General features: G+C 45.0%; 1 protein-coding gene across 1 annotated transcript in view; it reads right to left on the reverse strand.

Annotated features, from left to right (window-relative positions):
• COP1 (COP1 E3 ubiquitin ligase) overlaps positions 1-22,117 on the reverse strand; it is a 922,999-nt gene that overhangs the window by 639,801 nt on the left and 261,081 nt on the right. The gene's annotated exons all lie outside the window — the stretch shown is intronic.

A 22,117-nucleotide genomic window follows, 5' to 3' on the forward strand; every position in this document is an offset into this window, starting at 1 on the left:
CAACACATTTCACAATCTTACTAAGATCGAATCTCGAGCCCTGGAGTCACTGAGGAACAATAATGGATTGGTTATAAAACCGGCTATAGTAGTCATGGACAAAACCATGTACGATAGCGAATGCCATTGCCTTCTCTCAGACAGAGATAGCTTGAAATACTAGACCAGGACCCCACTCCAAGGCTAAACAACAGGATAAAAACAATGGCCGAGGAGGCAAACACGATTGGATCACAAAACAGGAGGCAGGTTTGTCTTGTGGCAGAAAAACCTAGAGATTCTACACCATGTCAAAAATACATAAGCAGAGGTTACCACATCCTAGGAGACCAATTGTCTTGGGAATCGGCTCGTCATTAGTACCATTGTCACAAGTTTGTGACTGTTTTTTGAAGCCTATTTTTCAGAAATCACTGTCATACCTCAGTGACACCACGGACGTCCTCTGCCTATTGAGTTAGCTGGAGATTAGGATACCTGATGATATGATCAACACTATGGATATAGAAGCTCTCTATACTAGCATTAAACAAAGACGCACCCTGGTAGTTGTCAACGACATTCTGGAGCATACAGAAAGCGACTTTATGACCCCAAAGAATTTTGTAATGGAATGCGCTGAGCTGGAACTCACTGAGAACTTTTTTGAGTTTGAGGACATGTCATATCAGCAAATAAAGGGCACATCGATGGGCAGTACCTTTGCCCCAAGTGTGGCCTGCTTCAATGTGTACCAGTTCAAGGCTGACCACATTTTCACTCCGGAGAACCTATACAGAGATAACATCAAGCTTTGGCAATGTTTTATTGATGATGTGCTAATAATATGGCATGAAAGTGAGCAACTGGCGGCAAACTGAGAACTAGATTAACTCAAGGGACAGACACCTAAAGTTCACCTATGAGATATGTAGGAAGGAAGCAGTATTCCTGTATTTGGTAATCACAATGGGAAAGAATGGCATAGAGACCAAGGTACACAGCAAGGGCACAGATAAGAACATCATGCTGTTGTACGACAGCTTTCACCCAAGGGCCCTACGGGATAACCTCCCAGTGGTACAGTTTTTAAGACAGAGATGTAATTGCTCCTCCCTAGAAACATATCTGAAACACAGACCCACACCTTATAGAGAAAGCTAATTGCACAACACAACCCAAAGAAAACAGTGAGAAAGGCAAGAAAAAGAGTTAAGAACAATAACAGTGAGGCCTTGTTGTAAAAGAATCAGAAATGCATGTGTGACCCACATACACTCCTTCTTTTCAACAGAGTACAGACCATTGTTCAGAAACACTGAAGAATACTTAATAGTGGAACGAAAAAATGTCCCTTTCCATTTTTTGCGTTGAAGCGCAACACACGCCTACGGTGTTATGTAGTTTCCACTCTATGGTAGGAACTGCGCATTTCTGGACGGCATAACAGATGGGCTGTTGCCAGACTGATTCTATGTACCCCCACAGGATATGTTGTCCTAAAGGCCAACTAGTTCACAGTGCCACCATGAGTACCCCTAAACCTAGGCGGGTACCAAATAGTTCTGCCAACCACTGAACATGACAACCCTGATCCTCCAGAAATAGCGGTAACAGATCTAGAACCGTTTTGCTAAGCCTGACGGGCTCTCTTATTCTCAGAGAAATACACAGTGGTACGTTTTCAATGTTTATTGAACCAACGTGATTTTTGTATAAAATACATGTGCTGCAATGAACAATAGACAGAAGCAGACAGAAGTTATTAGAAGTACTAAAACAGTGAACAGAATAAAAAAGTTCCCCCATCGTGCTAAGGCAATGTATATATGTATGCTTCATCATCGGGCCCACCCAGTGACACCTAGTATGTCGCGGATGTGCTACGACGCCTGATTACAGCGGAGCTGGTATATTGCTGAGAGTGCAGTGAGTGAGGTTGAGTGAGTTGTGATTTAAAACGGCTTGGTGGTGGTCCCAGTACCCGAGGGTAAATTAAATTTTAATAACTGGGCCGTCACCAGCGGTTACAAGTAAGGCTACAGGACACTTAAGGGTGGCGAGTTACTGCCCCCTGCGTCCTTCAGATGGTCGACATGTTTCTGCCAGTGCCTTAGAGTATTCTGGCTTTCCTCAGGACCGTTTTTTAAAAGGTGTGGTGAAATAAAACAGACTTAGTGTTGTGGTACAGACTATGTGATACACTCACTAAGGCGTTTTTCTATATGTGAGAGGGGGATGCCCTTCTCATGCATACCTGTACAAACAAACATTAAGGACAAGGACAAAACATTTATAGAGAGAGTCAGTAGTCAATTTAGACATATGGTCAACAATGCTTTGGTGGCCGGATCTATAGTGCAAGGTGAGAGGACTATAGTCGGCAAGGTGTGATGGTACTGGTGGTGCCATCAGAGTGAAAATACGCAACTAATTAGGAGCGTGGTGTGGCTAAAACACGAAAATCACACTGTAAGGAGTTGACTTAGTGTGGCAGGGCGCAAGAAAATTGTTCTTACGCTTTGGGTTATTAGCCAAGGCTTCCTGGAGGGGAGTATGACAAACCTGACAAGCCTCCAAACAACAAACTGGGAGAGCGCTTCTTTCCTTACAGGCCCCTAACCCCTGCAGCCTATCTCTTTTTCTCCCATAGGGTCATCCCCTTACCGCTTCCCTCCAGGAACCCTTGGCTAATAACCCAAAGCGTAAGAACAATTTTCTTGCGCCCTGCCACACTAAGTCAACTCCTTACAGTGTGATTTTCGTGTTTTAGCCACACCACGCTCCTAATTAGTCGCGTATTTTCACTCTGATGGCACCACCAGTACCATCACACCTAGCCGACTACAGTCCTCTCACCTTGCACTATAGATCCGGCCACCAAAGCATTGTTGACCATATGTCTAAATTGACTACTGACTCTCTCTATAAATGTTTTGTCCTTTTCCTTAATGTTTGTTTGTACAGGTACGCATGAGAAGGGCATCCCCCTTTCACATATAGAAAAACGCCTTAGTGAGTGTATCACATAGTCTGTACCACAACACTAAGTCTGTTTTATTTCACCACACCTTTTAAAAAACGGTCCTGAGGAAAGCCAGAATACTCTAAGGCACTGGCTGAAACATGTCGACCATCTGAAGGACGCAGGGGGCAGTAACTCGCCACCCTTACGCGTCCTGTAGCCTTACTTTTAACCGCTGGTGACGGCCCAGTTATTAAAATTTAATTTACCCTCGGGTACTGGGACCACCACCAAGCCGTTTTAAATCACAACTCACTCAACCTCACTCACTGCACTCTCAGCAATATACCAGCTCCTCTGTAATCAGGCGTCGTAGCACACCCGGGACATACTAGGTGTCACTGGGTGGGCCCGATGATGAAGCATGCCACCAACTAGGTTGGTGGGTGAGGGCTTCATGAATACACCAACAAGGTGCCCGTGACAGAACTAATTAGAGTACTGCAACACTTTGGTCAACTTAAGCTAGTCCTCTTTGATTAATCATATATAAACCCTCGGGGACTCGGACTAGCTATCTAGTCCTCTCTCTCCCTCTTGTTACACGAATGTATATATGTAGACATATAGCAAAATATAGAAAAATCTGGCGTACTCCTACAATGCAGTCCCTAACCTAAGTGTCTAGAATCCCCGTAATGGATGATCGAACCCTGGTTACCTGGAGGGAAAGAATGTAAGTCCCCATCTTGGTCACATGCTGGACACCCTTCGCAGAGAGATATCATCAAGCTGCTGGGCCGAAGCTTCATTGTGTAGAGACCTCACCAATGACAGCAAAGCACTCCTCTGTCTAAACACGGAAATGCTTGTTCATTTATAATGAAAAGTATCCTTGCGAGTCCTTACACATGCCAGCATTGTTATGGTCTACAGATAGCCGCGTCACCTCGTGGATGAAAAATAAAATGACATTTGCACAATGTGTGTCGAGGCCTTGTAAATGGTGTTCATGGAGTCGCGATAATGGTGGAGAAGTGGAATCTGTAGGTGAGGCAGTTTCAGAGAAACTAATCCATCATTGTCGCACATTCAAATGTGTGTAAAAGGTTATTGTGGGAAAGGGAAAGGCAATGAAAGAAATGTGAAAATGGTGGAAAGTGGCAGCATTCCTTCATGGGCATAACTAAGACACCTGGTGACGGGACATGCTTGAACACATTAAAACCAAGAAAACTATAACTCCGCCACAGACAACTCTCTGGAACAAATACCCCCTGTAGGTCATTTACCCTGTGGAAATTGCAGGGCATGTCAATTCACAACACCAACAATAGAAATGGCCATAAAAACAGGAAAACCATGAATACTAAAGGCCCTGATGAACTGCAATAACGAGAATGTAATATACTCCATCACTTGTCCATGTGTCCTATTCTACGTTGGCATGACAACCAGAAAGATAAAAACGAGAATAAATGAACATCGAACACAAAACTGGCATATCATTACCTGGAGGTTAATCATAACGATAGAAATCTCTCTTGGGTAGTATTGGAAAAAGTAGCCACCAGCATCCCTGACATTACTACAAAACTCTTCAAACATGAACAGAGGTGGGTGAAAGGGAAGTGGGTCTCGACGACTAAATACCATGGCTCCAAATGTGACTTTGAACCTATGGATTACACTCCTTCCGACTGTTATACCACAGTATAGAGTATACAAACATATTTTGTGTAGCAGACTACCACGAGTCTAACAATACCACACATCAAAAATTGTTTTCTTTTCAAAATAACAACTCAAAGGAAAATAAGTATGATTTTAATAAACACTGCGGTATTGTTTTTTCCATCACAAATATATGGCGCCCACTTCACATTATTATTGTGAGGGCCAATGGGCAACCAACTGCTAAAGGATTCTGGGCAATGCAGTCCCAGGACCCATATCGTTCGTGCCATCTCACTATGCATGCTCCATATATTTGTGGTGGGGAGGGGGCTTTCATATTTCACACTCCAGCTGGGCCCATAACAAAGGCTAAATTCAAGGGGCCATCAAGCCGCCTATCTGAGCCTCACACCTAGATGGGAATGCAGGGGAGGGGGAAGCAAAGGCACACAGCTTGTTGTTACCACTTCATAAGAGATGTGGATGCACTGTAAGAATGTCAGATGTGTTGGTCTGTTCCAGTATATACACAAATATCAATTTAAATACTACCATTTTTTTTTATAGCGCTACTCATCCCAATGCAGGGCGTCAGAGTCCTTTACATTACACGTACACATTATATGTTGACAATAAATCCTATAAATGTGTAAATCAATGTACAAGATGTGTTACAGGAGACAATGCTCGAAACAAAAGCAGACAACGTGCAGGTGCTGCTGAATGTGTCCCGGTGTCTAAAAATTACACTGGGACAAGTTCAGCATATTTCACTGAGGCCAACTTCTTGCAGGGTGGACAGAGTCCACCCTGTAAAAATAGTGGGTGGATGCTCTGTACCCGCATGTGCCCCCGACTTGTGCCCTAATTGGCCTAGATTGAAATTTGACCGCGACCATTCAAAAATCTTAGTGATGCGTGTGGAAGAAACTTCCCATGCCGGGCTGCCTCTGTGGTCCTAAATGTCGAAAGAAGTGTTAAAATCATATTTGATGGTCCTCCTTAAAGTGCTCTATGATCCAGTCAGCAAAAGCCGGAAAAAAGAAATGAGGCTGTGTGGCAAACTACCATTACAAAGCATGCTGAGAGAGCTGAAAGCTGTTTACTTCTTAAAGGGACAGAAAGCCTTTTATTTGACCTAACATACCCATAACCTGGCAGGCACCTTCTGCTTTAATTTTTTTCGACTGTAATGGGGAAGTTTAAGGCTCCATATTTTCCATGGACTACATTTTCAACTAGATGCTGCAACATAGTCGCTTTATAAAACTATTTCAGTGAGAAAAAAATTCAGTAAATGCTACCTGCAGTTTTATATGAAGGTGATATGTTTATTGTTTTCCCCCCAAAATGTCCACCTCCATTGATATATACATATATACACACATAGATATTTACAAAGTCATATCATATGGCAGAAGTGTTCCAGAGTTCCACACAAGTTGGCGAGAATTATTTTACATTTATGACTATCAGTGAGCATCCTATGATGCAGAACCTCTCTTCTACTGGGCCAACAGAGACAGCACTGGTAGTTTTCGCCCTCCCGGGTGCGCAGTATCTGTACTACTGCTAACCATAATTAGTTGCATGCAACCATCGAACTGTGCTTTTTGCTACTGCATACTTCTCCAGCGATTACTTTTTATGTATCGTGCGAAGCGTATAACACTGCTCGCGAGGACATTATGCAAACTGCCACATCCTGAAGTGTTTTGACAGTCTGCTGTGACGCACTATAAATCACCAGTGAACTGAGGAATGAAGTAGCGTGTCGGCATCTTGCAGCTCGCATTGTATAATACTGCTGTGGGACTGCTTAGCAGTTACAAACTCTACATCAGCAGTAAAATTTACAAGTTAAGATTAAGATCTGTGTTATCGCTTCATTCACACCTTTCAGAGTTTGTGGGGTAAAAATCTGTATCTTAATTCTCCATTGGTATCAACTGTAACAAATTAGCATATATTTGCAACTGAAAGTGAATTACAATCAGATCTTGCAACACTCGTGCCTTTACAATCGTAGCAGTCCAAACATGGCAGGCAGTGAGCTAAAAAAGCAAAAGCATTCGGAGTAGCGGCGTAAAAGTTCGCCACATTATTTTAGAAAACAGAGAAATGCATGTGTATCTTCTTATTGAGATAGCCAGATCAAAAAAGAGGACAGTTGGAGCAGGGTTCTACCCCCAGCAACACATATTTAATGACAGAACATTACAGGTTGAATGTCTGTAAAAGTATAAAGGAACAAGTTACTTACCTTCGGTAAGGCCTTATTAGATAGAGACTCTAGATGCAGATTCCTTACTGTAGCACTACCCCTAGGCATCAGACTGGATCTGGCAAATTTTCATTAGCAGTGCCCCTGCACAACAGCAGCTGGCATGTCGGTTCCATGAGGCGTTGTCCACGCCGAAAATGACATTTGCGGTGCCTATATAGGCGCTACCCGGGTGTGCTAAAGTCAGGTACTTTCCGCGACATTCCACTCCAGAAGAGCAAACCCACGAAGTACATTGACCACTGGTGTGGAAAACTAGGGCCCTGAAAGGAGAAAGCCCCGACACTTGAAATCCATTCACAGAACGGAAAGGATGGGTAGATCGGTAAGGAATCTGCAGCTAGATAGAGTACCTACAAGATAAGATGTTACCAAAGGTAAGTACCTAGTTCATCTGATAGAGACTTCTAGCCGCAGATTACTTACCTTAGAATATATACCCAATCAATACCTCCCCGAAGGTGGTTCTCCGACTAATGTCACACGAGGAAGTCCTTCAGGATCGAATGGGCAAAGTGCCCATCCCTACAGACCTAACTGTCCAGGCAGTAGTGCTTGGCAAATGCGTGCAGGGAAGCCACGTTGCTGCCGGGCAGATGTCCAGGACGGGAACTCCAACAAGCTAATGGAGTGGTTGCAACTTCAGCGGAATGCGCACGCAAACACTCAGGGTGTTGCTTCTTAGCAATTTACAGCAGATTTTGATACAGAGAACAATCCATCAAAAGATGGTCCTCTTCTGTATGGCCCATGCTTTCTTCGCTCCGACACACCCCACGAAGAGTTGGTCATCCACCCGGAACTCTTATGTGTGGTTAAGGTAAAACAAAGCTCTCTTTGGGTCCAGATGATGAAGTCACTTCTCTTCCTTGGAGGGATGAGGCGGAGCGCAAAACGTAGCTAGAGTGATGGCTTGGCCTACATGAAATGGAGTGATCACTTTTGAAAAAAAGGACTCGCTAATATGAAGTATCAGTTTGTCTGGGTAGATGTTAAGATAAGGAGGCTTGGATGACAAGTCCTGAAGCTCACTGAACCTTCGGGCAGATGCTATAGCCACGAGAAAGACTGCCTTTGATGGTAAAGAGCCTGGGAGGACAATTGTGTAGAGGCCCAAAAGGAGTGCACATAATGAAAATGAGGATGAGATCGAGGTCCCACTGGCGCATAACTAAAGGAGAGGGAGGAAACATATGTTGCAAACCTTTCAAAAACCTATGTACAATAGGAGATTGGAAAAGGGAACCAGAGGAAAGCAAATATTGAAGAAAGATATCCCTTAAGAGTGCCCAGAGCAGAGCCCTGTTGGGCAAGGGAAGAAAGAATAAGAGAACCTAAGAAAGGGGGCAGAAAGGGGATCAGTGTGTCTTTCTGAACTCCATGCCTCAATTTTGCCCAACAGCAGGCGTATACAGTATTGGTGGAGGGACGCCTGTCTGCCAAGATAAAATTGCAGACTTTGAGGGGAAGGTCGAAAACTGTCAACTGTCGCCGCTCAATCTCCATGCAGGAAGGCAGAGCTTTGTCAGGTTCGGGTGGAGAACCCTCCCCTGCCGCTGTAACAGAAGATCCTCCTAAAGGGGCAGTCTGATTGGAGGACCGATGGCCATGCTCAACAGCTCGGGATACCAGACACTCCCTGCCCAGTCCGGAGCCACAAGAATGACTTGTGGCCAGTCGTTCTTGATCTTCTTGACAGCTCTGGCTAGGAGTAGTATGGGTGGGAAGGCTTACAGGAGGCCTGAGCTCCACTCGAGATGAAAAGTGTCTCAGAGCTAGAGCTGCCTTGGAAACTCAGGCGCGCAGTACTGTTGACATTGCACATTCTCGTTTGTATTTCTATTTGGTATTTATAGAGCGCATATATCACCATAAGGTCTCATAGCGCTTGCTAGTGTTCAAGGCAGGACAGGGCAGAAATACGTCTTTTGATTTACGGGACTGAGCTAAACAACCAAGTTTTGAGACGTTTACGGAACTTCTTATGATCAGTCTCCAGACGGAGGGGTAAAGGCAAGGTGTTCCAGGTTTCTGGGGCCACCCAGGTAAAGATCTACCCCCATTTCTGGCGGTTCGGATCTTCGGCACTGTTAGAAGAAATTTGCTGTTGGACCGGAGGGATCTAGCCTGTTGGTATATAGTGAGTTTTTTTGCTAGGTAGTGGGGTCCTTTATTATTGAGTGTCTTATGCACCAGGCAACACAATTTAAAATGGATTCTTTTTTTTGATTGGGAGCCAGTGTAGGGTCTTCAGACTAGGTCTTGATGGGGAGTGCAAGGGCAAGTTGAGGACCAGCCTGGCCGCCGTATTTTGCATGACCTGAAGCTTTGCCAGTAGTCCTATATTCGTGGAAGCAAGTAAAGAATTGCCGTAGTCCAGATGGCTAATAATCAGTCCCTGCACAAGGGGCATCAGGGAGGAGAGAGGGATCCATTTGAATATTTTTCTGAGACTGAGCATAAATCAGTAACAGATGTGAACCAGATTGTTAATTTGATTTAACATAGATAGTTTTGAGTCCAGAATTATGCCTACATTACGTGCAGCTGTCGTAGGTGGGGGACAAGAACCTAACATGGGAGGCCACCAAACGCTGTTCCATAGTTTGTCTGCATCCCCAAAAAGCACGATGTCTGTTTTGTTAGCATTTATGAGAAGGTGGTTGTTTGTCATCCAGTTGTTTATAGCTACCATACAGAGTTTAACGCGTTTTTTGGTTTCGGTGACGTCTGATCCCAAGGTGATTAGGAGCTGAGTATCATCTGCGTACAACACTGTTTGAAACCCAAAAGACTTTATGAGTTTGGCCAAGGGGGACACGTATAAGTTAAATAACGTAGGGCTCAAAATTGAGCCCTGGGGACCCCTTTAGTAATGATTTGACTATCTGAGGAGAAGTCCCCTATTTGCACTTTAGATGAACGGTCTGCCAAATAGCTCCTGAACCAGTTAAGGGCTGCTCCTTCGACACCAGATGCACACAGGCGGTCGAGGAGGATGCCGTGCGAAATAGTGTCGAAGGCAGCCGACAAGTCGAGCAAAACCAGTATAGCTAATTGCCTGGCGTCCAGGGAAAGTCTGATATTATCGACTATTTCAAGTAGGGCCGTTTCGGTGCTGTGGAAGGCCCCGAATCCCGATTGGGAAGGGTCCAGCAGTTTATTATTTTCCAGATGTTGGGTAAGTTGGCCATTAACCATGGATTCTAGAATTTTGCCGAACAGTGGTAAGAGAGATATTGGCCTATAATTGGATAGTTGCTTGGGATCAGCAGAGGGTTTTTTCAAAATGGGTCTAATAATGGCCTCTTTACAGAGGGTAGGGACTATAGACTGTGACAGGGAGTGGTTGAATAAAACAGTAAGCCGGGGAGAAAAACAGGGCCAATTTTGGATAAAACTTGAGCTGAGGCGGAGTCTGTGGGAGAACCTGATTTTATGTGGTTAATTACTAGCAATACTTCTTCCTCCATGACTGTGTGAAAGTCAGTGAGGGGGGCAGTGTAGAGAGATACGGGGTCAGGATTAATCCCGCTAAGTATAATGTCAGATGATTGTGGAAATGTTTTGTGAATATCGTTGATCTTTTCGTTGGTGGAAAAGAGATCTAACCATGGCTCTCCCCACTGCTGAAAGAGAACTGGTACCACCTTCAGATGGAGTTGCCAATGGTGATCCGCGAGGCAACGCCGGCTGAGTTTATTTGCTCTGGCGTTCAGAGAACCTGCCAAATGTTAAACCAATGGGGATATGCCCTGCTATTCCAGCCATGTCCAGAGACGCAGGGCCTCTTGACAAAGGGTCCATGACCCCACCCTACCCTATTTGTTGCAGTACCATACGGCGGTAGTGTTGTCCGTGAACACTTGCCCTTGTCAACCCTGGATGGAGAGTAGAAAGGCTTTTAATGTCAATTGTTTCACTCGGAGCTCCAACAGGTTGATGTGGAGTCCGGATTCGGTTGGAGACCAGAATCCTCTGATCTCTACCTCTCCCAGATGGCCGCCCCATCCCTGCAGTGACACATCTGTCAACACTGTCAGATCTGGTTGGGGAACGGAGAGGGGTCACCCACTGACCCAATTGCAGTTTAAGCATGATAGCCAGAATCTCCTGGACCTGCTGTTCGGGAGGATAGGCCGGAAAACGCACAGTGTCCTGAACAGCTCCTAAGGAAGGGACCTTCTGAGAGGGAGTCAGGTGTTACTTCGGCACATTGATAGATCACCCCCAGAGAATGCAGGAGGTCCGCTGAAGTATGGAGGTAGGAGAAGACAGCCTGGGGCAAGTCTGCCTTCAACATCAAGTTGTTGAGATAGGGGAAGACTGCCACTCCTAATCTCCGCAGATGAGCTGCAACTACCGCCATCACCTTATTAGTTAACACCCAAGGCATGCTGGTGAGGCCAAAAGGAGCCCAGCAAACTGAAAGTGCACGTGGCCCACCGTGAACCACAGGTAATGCCTGTGGATAGGCAAGGCAGGACGGTGGAAATACGTGTCCCGCAAGTCAAACGCTACCATCCAGTCTCCCAGATCTAGGACTGACAGGACCTGAGCAAGAGTAAGCATTTTGAATATCTCCTTCTTGAGGAAGAAAATGAGAGAGCGCAGGGCAAGGATAGGATGAAGATCTCCATCCTTCTTGGGCACCAGAAAATAGTGGGAATAGCAACCACAACCTATTTCTGTCGCCGGCACTCTCTCTATGGCTCATTTGGCCAAAAGAGTAATCACTTCCTCATTAAAAGCGCTCCATTGCCAAATCCGCATTGTCTCAGAAGAGACGGGAGCCATCAAAGGGCATGCCCACGAGTGAGGACTGGACATCCCCAGAAAAGCCAATAGTCCTCAACAAGGCGTGGTGTCGCAGGCCCACTGTTTACTAAACCGCTCTGCCTAGTGAGACGGTGGTGTCTAATTCACAGCAAATAGTGAGCTTAGCTGCATCCCTCTCATCGGCAATAGCCTGGGAAAGCACAACTCGGGCCTCCCCCAGGACCAATGGCAGCACCTGCGAAACCGTATTCCACAGGGCACAGGAATGACGTCCCAAAAGGCACACAGTGTTCACAGACTGCAGTGCCGGGCTAGGAGAAGAAAACATCTTCCACAATTTGTTTAGCTTATTGGACTCCCTGTCCAGAGGTGCAGCTGGGAATATGTCACAATATAAATGGGACGCAGAGGCTTGGACCACCAAGCTCTCGGGGGTAGAGTGTTGGGTGAGGATGTTTGGGTCCCATGGGGCGGAGAGGTGGCAGAGGGCACTCATCCTATTCACAGGAGCCCATGTTGGGCTATGGCCAGGTACCAAGTAGAACGTCCATGATGGCTTTGTTGAATGGAAGTAGCGGTTCTGAGGGAGACACTCCCGGTTGCAGCACCTCTGTCAAGATATTCATCTTGACTGCCACTGAGGGTAGGCTAAGGTCAACTACCTCAGCCGCCCTCCGCACCACCATGGCGAATGACATTCCCTCCTCTGTAGCCGCAGTAGGGGGAGAAAGCATGGCAGGATCTGGAGAAGTGTCCTGTCCATTGGGTTCACCTAAATCCTCACACAGTCATGTTTCCTTCCTCATAAGGCCGGCATTCCTCCGGGTTCAGCGACACCTCCCATTCCTCCCAGAGCCCTAGCCCATAAGAATAGGGCTCAAACTCGAACGTGGACTGCATTGCTCCAGTTGGTGTCAGACGATGCCGCTTCGGCTCTGTGTCAGGGATGAGAATGGGGAGGGCACAGGTGGTTCTGGGAGGACCGGCATCGGGCTTGGCGCAGGTCGAAATGGTACGACCGGCGCAGGTCCGGGTCAGTCTAGGGATCTCTGGGGCTCTGCGGGAGTCACTATTTTGAGTCCAGGTCGGGCCACTCCCAAACCTGCGGGGCCTGAAGGTGCACATGGGGAACAGACCACCCAAATATGAGGTGCATGGTCTCATAAAATTCTGAGTTGGGCGGGTGTTGCCCCGGTTCCCTGAAACTCGGTGAGGTGCAGTCGGCCCAGGTGCTGGCTCAACTGCGAAATCAGGCCCAGTGGCGACACTCCCTCGTCGGCCGACAGACAAGGTTAAGTCAAAGCACACTTCGACTTCATTTACTTCTTGTGGGACTTTGACTTGGAGTGTGATGACAAACTCATGCTCCATGACCGCTCCTAGGACCTTCCTCTCAACCAGCACCTTGGTCGTCATGACGTCGCACGCATGTCGAGCTGCCAAAAACATGAGGAATCGTTCCAGCAAGGCCTTATGGTGCATGGCACGGCATTTAGGGCAGGTATTTGCCTTGTGGTCCCGCTCAAGGCACCAGAGACTAATAAGATGTGGGTACGTCACAGACATCCGTTGGTGACAGGCGCTGCACAGGTTGTAGCTGGCATTCTTAGATCACATTTCTGCCACACCAGGAGGCAAGACCTCAAAAAATACTTCGACAAAACAGCTAATAAACCTAGTAAAAAATTACAAAGGGGTAACTTCCCGGATCTGCACTGTGCAGAAAGAAAAGAACCGACATAAGCATGCCTGGGTGCCGCCTATATAGATACTGCAAAGGTAATTTTCGGCGTGCACGTCAACGACGCCAAGTGGAGCTAAACAATGCCACCTACCGGCGCAGAGACACTGCTCACAAAAAAAATCCGGATTCAGCTGATGTCTAGGGATAATTATAAGGTAAGGAGTCTGTGGCCAAAAGTCTCGCCCAGATACTTAAAAAAAATGAAATGTGCATAAGAAAAACAAAAGTGTAGGGAGGTGTGCTCACAACCACAGCATTAACAGTAGTTAACATGCTTCACGAGTAGCCCACTTTGAATAAAACATGTTTCTAATAAAACAGGATCGTTTAAGCATATTCCAGTAATTAGGATGTGTTCTCAGTGAAGACAGTTCCATGTGCAGCACTGCTATAATTTATATACACCACGAATCTTAGTCATTCATGGTCAAATTATGACTGCGTTCACAAATGGACCCTGAATGAGCAGACTATATAGCAACCAAAGTTCAACTAAGCGCTACAACACTATTTCCTGCAGTCTACCCATTCTAAAGGATCTACAGTGATAAGAAGAAAAAGGTTTTATGTACCTTATTGATTCATTAACAGATTAAGCACACTATCAACGTATTTCACCTACAGTGTAGGTACACAACAGTACACTTGTGGTGATACAGCTGTAACATTAAACACAAGCAACAGGGACCAGTAGGATAAATTGCGCCTGAGGCAAGTGCACAGGTGCCATGCGGAAATAGAGAGTTAACCCTGAGGAACTCAAAGAGCCTGCAGATGAGCTTACACATACACATGGGATAGAAAACAGGTGAACTCAATAGTAACCATATGCCAGGAGGTTCAGAGTACTTAACCCGGCCAAATACATAACTTTCTTGTGGGACTTCAGGGCAAAAGGATGAGAATATTAAAACTGCATACACTTCAAGGTGATTGCTGCTGTAATTAAGTCTTTAAGCCATTCATCGCGGGTGGACATGAGACCTTGCCACCCCACACGCGGCAAAAAAATCAAGTACACCATTCCATATGCATATCATGTCCATTACACCATGGTCAGGCACTGATGAAGCTACACTGGCATTGAGCGCAAACAACAGAGGGCAATAGCATAATGAGCATCAGAGATAAATACCCATAAACAGAATTCCATACATACCTGAGTATATCTATCATCCTGCAGTGCTAACAAAAGGAACATTCAGCATAGTGGGTAACTGAGTATATTATTTGCGTTTACACATTAGACGACTCCGAATCATTGACCAGGTACAGTAAATAGTGTTTTAATGGCCCCAAATGTCTACGGATGGGGAGGGTAATGATTCTGTGTGGATTTCCGGCTGTTCGTTGCAGTATATGAGAGCTTGAAAACCTTCATCTTGGGCGCATATTTAATCCCACACCACACATAGCGATTTGATGTTTGGCTTGCAACAATGCCAGTGAGGTAAACGTGCTCTCACCTGCAGGAACATGCTTCACAAAGCCCAAAAGGCAGACCCTGAGGTCCAGTGGAATGAGGTTACCTATAATTTTTGTAATCACCCCACTAAACGTATGCCAGTAGTTGCTAATCTGGCGACAGCCCCGTGCAAGAAAATAGCCTCCACTGCTCTTCGTCTAGAACAAAAGGGATCATCTTGTGGCTGCCATAACGGTGTGAGATAAATTCCATTTAGAAACTTGAAATGTATGATGCACACTCTACTGCTGGGAACCAGTCTGGACAGTAGCAGTTCCAGTCCGCTACAGATAGCACAGGGTTCCTAATATGAGATTCCATTTGTCTCCTGAGCCCGATTTGAAGATCAAAGACTTCAGCCTGCATATAATTATAGAGGCACATTATGAGGCCATTAGGAGTTTTGGTGGGAGTGTGTGTTAGTGTCTTAAAATGGGGGTTGGGGGGCTCTAGTGAAAATGAAGAAACGGCAGCCTTACAGACTACGTAGTTTATAATAAACTAAAGTCACCAAGGGGTTGCGCTTGCCAACATTTTGTAGCTGGATAAAGGTACCATCCAAAAATAGATCACAAAATTTGACCATATTAGTTTTCTGTAAAAGACTGCAGAGATTTTCTTCACATGTTGGAAAGAGCCACGAATGGTGTAGACGCAGCAGGTCAGGAGCATCACCAAGATTTAGCCAGGTTCTTAGCGCACTTTCTCCCATGAGAACACCGTGTAAGAGGCCGTGTCAATTTCAGAGTGCCTGTTAATTATATGTGTGTAGAGCATGGTTTTGGCAATGCCCCATCTCCCCCAATCGCCATGTATAGCATGAAGAGAGGAGAAAAATATAAATAATGGGTATATTGTACTTTGGTACAAAGATAGAAAGTCACCCTGGTCACAAGGCAAGGTGAAAACGTCCCATTTAAGTCATTGTTTTGTATAGCGCTAGCTAGACCCGTAGGTATCAGAGCGCTTCACATACATATTGTGCAAAGCCGAAGGGCCTTACATTACCTAGAAGGCTGACAGTACAGTAAACAGATGTCTGGGCAGTGCTAGCGGGATATTGTTGGAGAAATATACACATTTTGGAACAATCACTATCTTTAGCAGCACTATCCTGCCCATCAAGATTAAGGTGGACCATGGTTTAGCAGAGTTTTGACATTTGCAATTGCTATAGCATAATTTTCTTTGATGACAGCAACTGGATCGTAACTGAGCCATATGCCAAGGGATTTTACTGATTCCATGCACCATACAAGTGGGTAACCTAAAAGGCACTTCGGGGTCATAAGCATGAGGGGAAGAACTCGGGATATGCTCCATTTTATATTCAGGATAGAGAGGAATCCAAACTTTGTGTATTCCCTATTAATGCAGAGAGGTTGCCCCTTGGGTCGTGAATACCCCATGCCTGGTTCCATGGGCAATGGGCACGGGGTCAGAAAGTGACCCATTTATGCAGATCCATGTGGTGGTGCTGGTATAGAGGAACTAGATCCAGCTAACACAGGGTAGCAACATTCCCATTCTCTGCAGTATAACAAATAGAAATTCCAACTCCAGCAAATGCCTTAGTTGAATCGAACAGTATCGCCACAGCCTCAAGATCTGGGTCCAGATGGTGGATCAACACAAACAATGTTTGAAAATTATGGGATAATCTTGTAAGGATAAAACCAGATTAATGAGGCAATACCAAATAAGAAACCAGATGGAGTCTCCGACTGGCCATTATTTTAGGAAGTATTTTGGGACCCGAGTTAATGAGTGATGGTGGTCAGTAGGATTCACAGAGATGAGGTGGCTTGCTTGGTTTAAGAAGTATGATGAGAAGAGCTTCCCTCATTGTTGGAAGGAGTACATGTTTCTCAAGTGCCTCCTAAACAAGCATTGGAAATGCAATAGGTCTCGCAGCATTAGAGTTAGTGCTTTTAGAATTGTTTATGGGTTTTTTGTTGTAAATCTTTAGCATTTTTATTTCTTGTAGCCAATGCTAAAGAATTACAAATCAAAAAAGCCATAAACAATGCGACACGGCGGGAAGGGGAGGGGGCGGAGCACACTCATGTTTTACACACAAATTGCTTATGCTGCAGACATGGAATTACCCCTGGACCAACTGCCAATCGAAAGTGGGCAGTGCATGCTTCTGACTTTCACAACACTGACAGTGTTGTAACTTATGTTTACTTCGCCCTCTGAGACTAGTCAGATCATGTAACAATTTACAAAATGAAACTTTAAACAACCTTTTATAAAGCAATAATATAAGTACCTTGTCTGCAGCTGTGTTAATATTTGCATAGGACTATTGCTATTTGTAGCTTGCCTACACTAAAATGAGTACATGTGCAGTATAATATTTCGTAGAGAAACATAGTTAACAATCACTAAGTTAAATATTGTAACCATTATCTACCGTGAAGTAATTTCCCTACACGTGCCCGTTTGCAAGTTTATACAGCCGAAGCTACAAGACTGGGTTAAATTTGTTTTTCCACCGCCTAACACTTACAGGCCGAGGGGGGCTGTTTTTTTAGAGTTTGGCAGCCGAAGCCTAAGTGCGGGGGAGGGGTGCAAAACAGCTACAATAAAACAAGTCCACTGCTTCAGAAGAGGGAGGGCGGAGAGAATAGGAGCAGCCTGTTTGGACTTTACGTCGTGTTTATTTGATTACTGTTATCGATATTTAATATTAAAAAAACATCCTAATTAGGTAAATAGAAATGTTCCTTTTGGGTACAGTGTTAGCATTGCGACATGTGTATTGTTTGTGTCCCAGATTTGCAAGCATGTACACAGTGATAAAAATATAAAAAGTTACACAAAGCAGGGCGGTATCGTAAAAGTTGGGAAAGCACGTCAGCATTTACTGTAAGATCACAGCTGTTTTGGAAAATGCTGGTTTAAAATGTTAACATGAAAAGAACAGCATTACCTCGCTCGTCCTAGCTAATAGAGGACAAACAGCAGTTGTACACCTCTTTCCGATTAAGTCCTTGAAATTTAAAGCGGGTTAGTGCGATGGGAGAGGGAATCCTAAACATGCAGTCAATTGAATTAAATCTCCGCCTCCAGAGAGGCTTGCCATGGGTCGCGATCATCGGGTACAGTCCAGAGCCTTTGTTAATGTTGCTTGCACATAGAAAGTACACAAAGTAGGTAGATTTACGCAACATTTGCGTTGTTTAAATGCAGTTGTAAACAAAATATCCCACAGAATCGTAAGCAGCAGTTAAATGCCTTTTGTACCCACCCAACATGTTTCAGTACTTACAGAGTCCCTGTAGCACACGTGAGTGTGTGTGTGTATGGTGTGTGTGTGTGTGTGTGTGTGTGTGTGTGTGTGTGGGGGGGGGGGGGGGAGGGGTGGGTTCTTGAAGTCAACTGCATTAAATCCCCACTTCCAGCAAGGAGAGATTACGGGGAAGAAAAACGGGAATCCGGTAGTCAGAAAGCAAGTTAATGTTGTGCCTTCTGAAGACCAGAGTCCCACGAGTGGTGCGCGACTTTGTCAGTGACTAATTCAAGTTGTTCCGCTGTCTGGCACTTCATATTGTAACCATTATCTACCGTGAAGTAATTTCCCTACACGTGCCCGTTTGCAAGTTTATACAGCCGAAGCTACAAGACTGGGTTAAAGTTGTTTTTCCACCGCCTAACACTTACAGGCCGAGGGGGGCTGTTTTTTTAGAGTTTGGCAGCCGAAGCCTAAGTGCGGGGGAGGGGTGCAAAACAGCTACAATAAAACAAGTCCACTGCTTCAGAAGAGGGAGGGCGGAGAGAATAGGAGCAGCCTGTTTGGACTTTACGTCGTGTTTATTTGATTACTGTTATCGATATTTAATATTAAAAAAACATCCTAATTAGGTAAATAGAAATGTTCCTTTTGGTTACAGTGTTAGCATTGCGACATGTGTATTGTTTGTGTCCCAGATTTGCAAGCATGTACACAGTGATAAAAATATAAAAAGTTACACAAAGCAGGGCGGTATCGTAAAAGTTGGGAAAGCACGTCAGCATTTACTGTAAGATCACAGCTGTTTTGGAAAATGCTGGTTTAAAATGTTAACATGAAAAGAACAGCATTACCTCGCTCGTCCTAGCTAATAGAGGACAAACAGCAGTTGTACACCTCTTTCCGATTAAGTCCTTGAAATTTAAAGCGGGTTAGTGCGATGGGAGAGGGAATCCTAAACATGCAGTCAATTGAATTAAATCTCCGCCTCCAGAGAGGCTTGCCATGGGTCGCGATCATCGGGTACAGTCCAGAGCCTTTGTTAATGTTGCTTGCACATAGAAAGTACACAAAGTAGGTAGATTTACGCAACATTTGCGTTGTTTAAATGCAGTTGTAAACAAAATATCCCACAGAATCGTAAGCAGCAGTTAAATGCCTTTTGTACCCACCCAACATGTTTCAGTACTTACAGAGTCCCTGTAGCACACGTGAGTGTGTGTGTGTATGGTGTGTGTGTGTGTGTGTGTGTGTGGGGGGGGGGGGGGGGGGGAAGGGGTGGGTTCTTGAAGTCAACTGCATTAAATCCCCACTTCCAGCAAGGAGAGATTACGGGGAAGAAAAACGGGAATCCGGTAGTCAGAAAGCAAGTTAATGTTGTGCCTTCTGAAGACCAGAGTCCCACGAGTGGTGCGCGACTTTGTCAGTGACTAATTCAAGTTGTTCCGCTGTCTGGCACTTCAGAGCCATTTGGATAGGGCAAGTAGCATAGCGACGGACTTTAACAAAACGGAGGGAAGAGAGGGGAGGGGGGAGGAGAAATGCGACACGGTGGGAAGGGGAGGGGGCGGAGCGGGTCAAATAAACAAACAAGCCGGAGGGGAGGGGGGAGGAGAAATGCGACACGGCGGGAAGGGGAGGGGGCGGAGCGGGTAAACAAAGACGGACGTGCACGCGCTTTTAAGCTCAATGCGCATGCGCATTGAGCTTAAAAGTCACGGGCACTGCAAGGAATCGCCACGATTCCTTGCAGTGTGGATAAAGAGTAGATAACTCGCAATACTCTCGCCTTGCTCGATGCGCATGCGCATCGACAGGCGAGACCTAAAAAAGGGTCATTGGATGGGGAGCGAATTCACCTGGTGGGCCATCCGTGCCTGGTGCCTTATTGGCTGGTGAACTTTGGATAGTTGTAATTGTCTCCCCTGTGGTAATGGGTTGCAAAGAAAATCCCATCTCCATCCCCAAACCATGCAAGATCCATGCTGTCTAGTTAGTTAAGTATCTGACATTCCCCCACGTGAGGCTGAGATGTATATAAATCAGTATAAAAGGCAGTCCAACCTTGGATGATGCTCTTGGTTTCACAACAAGGCTGCTCATTTTCTGTGATGATTATCGTTCTGGCGGCCAATGGGTGTGTGAGCATATCCAATAGGGACATGCTTGGGCTCTCTCCTTCCCTGTGGGAACATGCTTTTACACTATTGCATGAATGCTTAACCTCTCTGTTACCAAATGCCATTGAAGTCTGTAATATTTTAAATAAATATCGAGGAATAAAGCAGGGTCAGGGTTCAACATATGTTTGATCTCTAGGTCGCGTATGTTATGTTAGAAGATTATTCAATGCAATTAAAATCTTAATTTTGTGTTACATATCGAATAATAAAGTGGATCCCGGGTCCAGGTACAACATATTCTTGATCTCTAGCTCCATATGTGGTGTACAAGGATTCTTCCAGTGTGTCTAAAGGGATTTAAGAACTGTATTTTGCTATATTGTGCGCCCTAATAACCCATCCTGATGGATTCCCAGATAATGCACATGCTGGTGACTGAACCCATGTTATTATTTGAGTATTCCATTATTTCTTTTTTAAGGGTGTCTGTGGACACAGCAACACATAATACATCCGGGTGAAACCTCCACGAGAAAGGAGGATGATGAAGGCTCAAAACATAAAACAGGGGAGTGGTCTGAAACATCTTTGCCAAATGCTGTACAGTCCATGTCTTTGTGACTACGTTCCCATTGGCAAGACAGAAATCTAGAAGTGGCCAGAATATATGTACCAAGGATAATAATGTACCTTACAGAACCTTAGCGTCCCTAATTCTCCAAATGACAGTTAAGTTGTGTGTCCCCAGTATGTCATCATGTGCTGCTGAGGTTGCGCTGCAATGCCCACCTGCTGCATTTGACCTGTCCTTTGCAGAATTCAGTGTTGGATTCAAATCACCACCATTCCAAGGGATAGCGAGAGCAATTTATTGCATAATTCTATTTAAAAAAAGTATAATCAATGTTTAGGTCATGTGCATTTATTATTGTGATATACTGTTCAAAAAGAGTGCCCTGAATTACCAAAAATCTGCTCTGATCATCTGAAAGTGAGCAAACAATAAAATGGTGATGCAGATTTTCAGTCTGACATCCATTGCACAAGCTCATGTGTAAGGGAGTTCATTAGCAGCAGGTTCATGGTAAAGTATAAGAGGGCCATAAAACGGTGGGCTTTATGTAGACCACATCTAAGTGAAAATGTGCTTTCTCACCCTCCATGACAGTATTCTTGGAAATGGTCTTGAACATGTTCATCTATACACCGCCTTGACTAGAGCTACAACAGTCAAATGTATGTTTTTGATATCTGAGTAACATGCATCTATTTCCAATTCCATAGCATCAACACAACTGTCGCAAAGAAGCTGGATTACTGTACTAATCTACTTGAAAGCTCCTAAAAGATGCCTTCTCTTCCTTTGAAAATGTAATTACTTGGCCAGTCACCACACTCTCCACTCTTCGCATGTCACAAGCCTATCACCATTCATAGATAACAGGTAAGAGGGTTTCTAGCACCCGCAAAGCGCAATTCAAGCTCATCTTGGTTTTCTATCCCCTTCCTAACATGGCTGTACCTATTAACACTCACTGTCCCAACCTTTGCGCTCTGCTAATCTTTCCTTTCACACTACACCTGAACCTTACTGCAGAAAATTCCACAATTGGTCATTTAATCTTGCTGCATTTCCCTGAACTCCGTGCCCCTGCACACACTTCTCCTGCTCCACACCCCAAAACCAAACCTCCTTATCTGCATTCAAAATCACCCACAAAACTCACCACAACCGATGTGAGTCTAATCAACACTGGCATTGATAACTTAATACTGTCCTCTCCTCATATCCCGCATTGAACAGAGCTACAATCACAGCACTTACACTCTCACCCACAGATGCTCAATCTATATTATAAACAT

The sequence above is a fragment of the Lissotriton helveticus genome, chromosome 1_1 (genome assembly GCF_964261635.1).
Source record: "Lissotriton helveticus chromosome 1_1, aLisHel1.1, whole genome shotgun sequence".
NCBI classification, from domain to species: domain Eukaryota; kingdom Metazoa; phylum Chordata; class Amphibia; order Caudata; family Salamandridae; genus Lissotriton; species Lissotriton helveticus.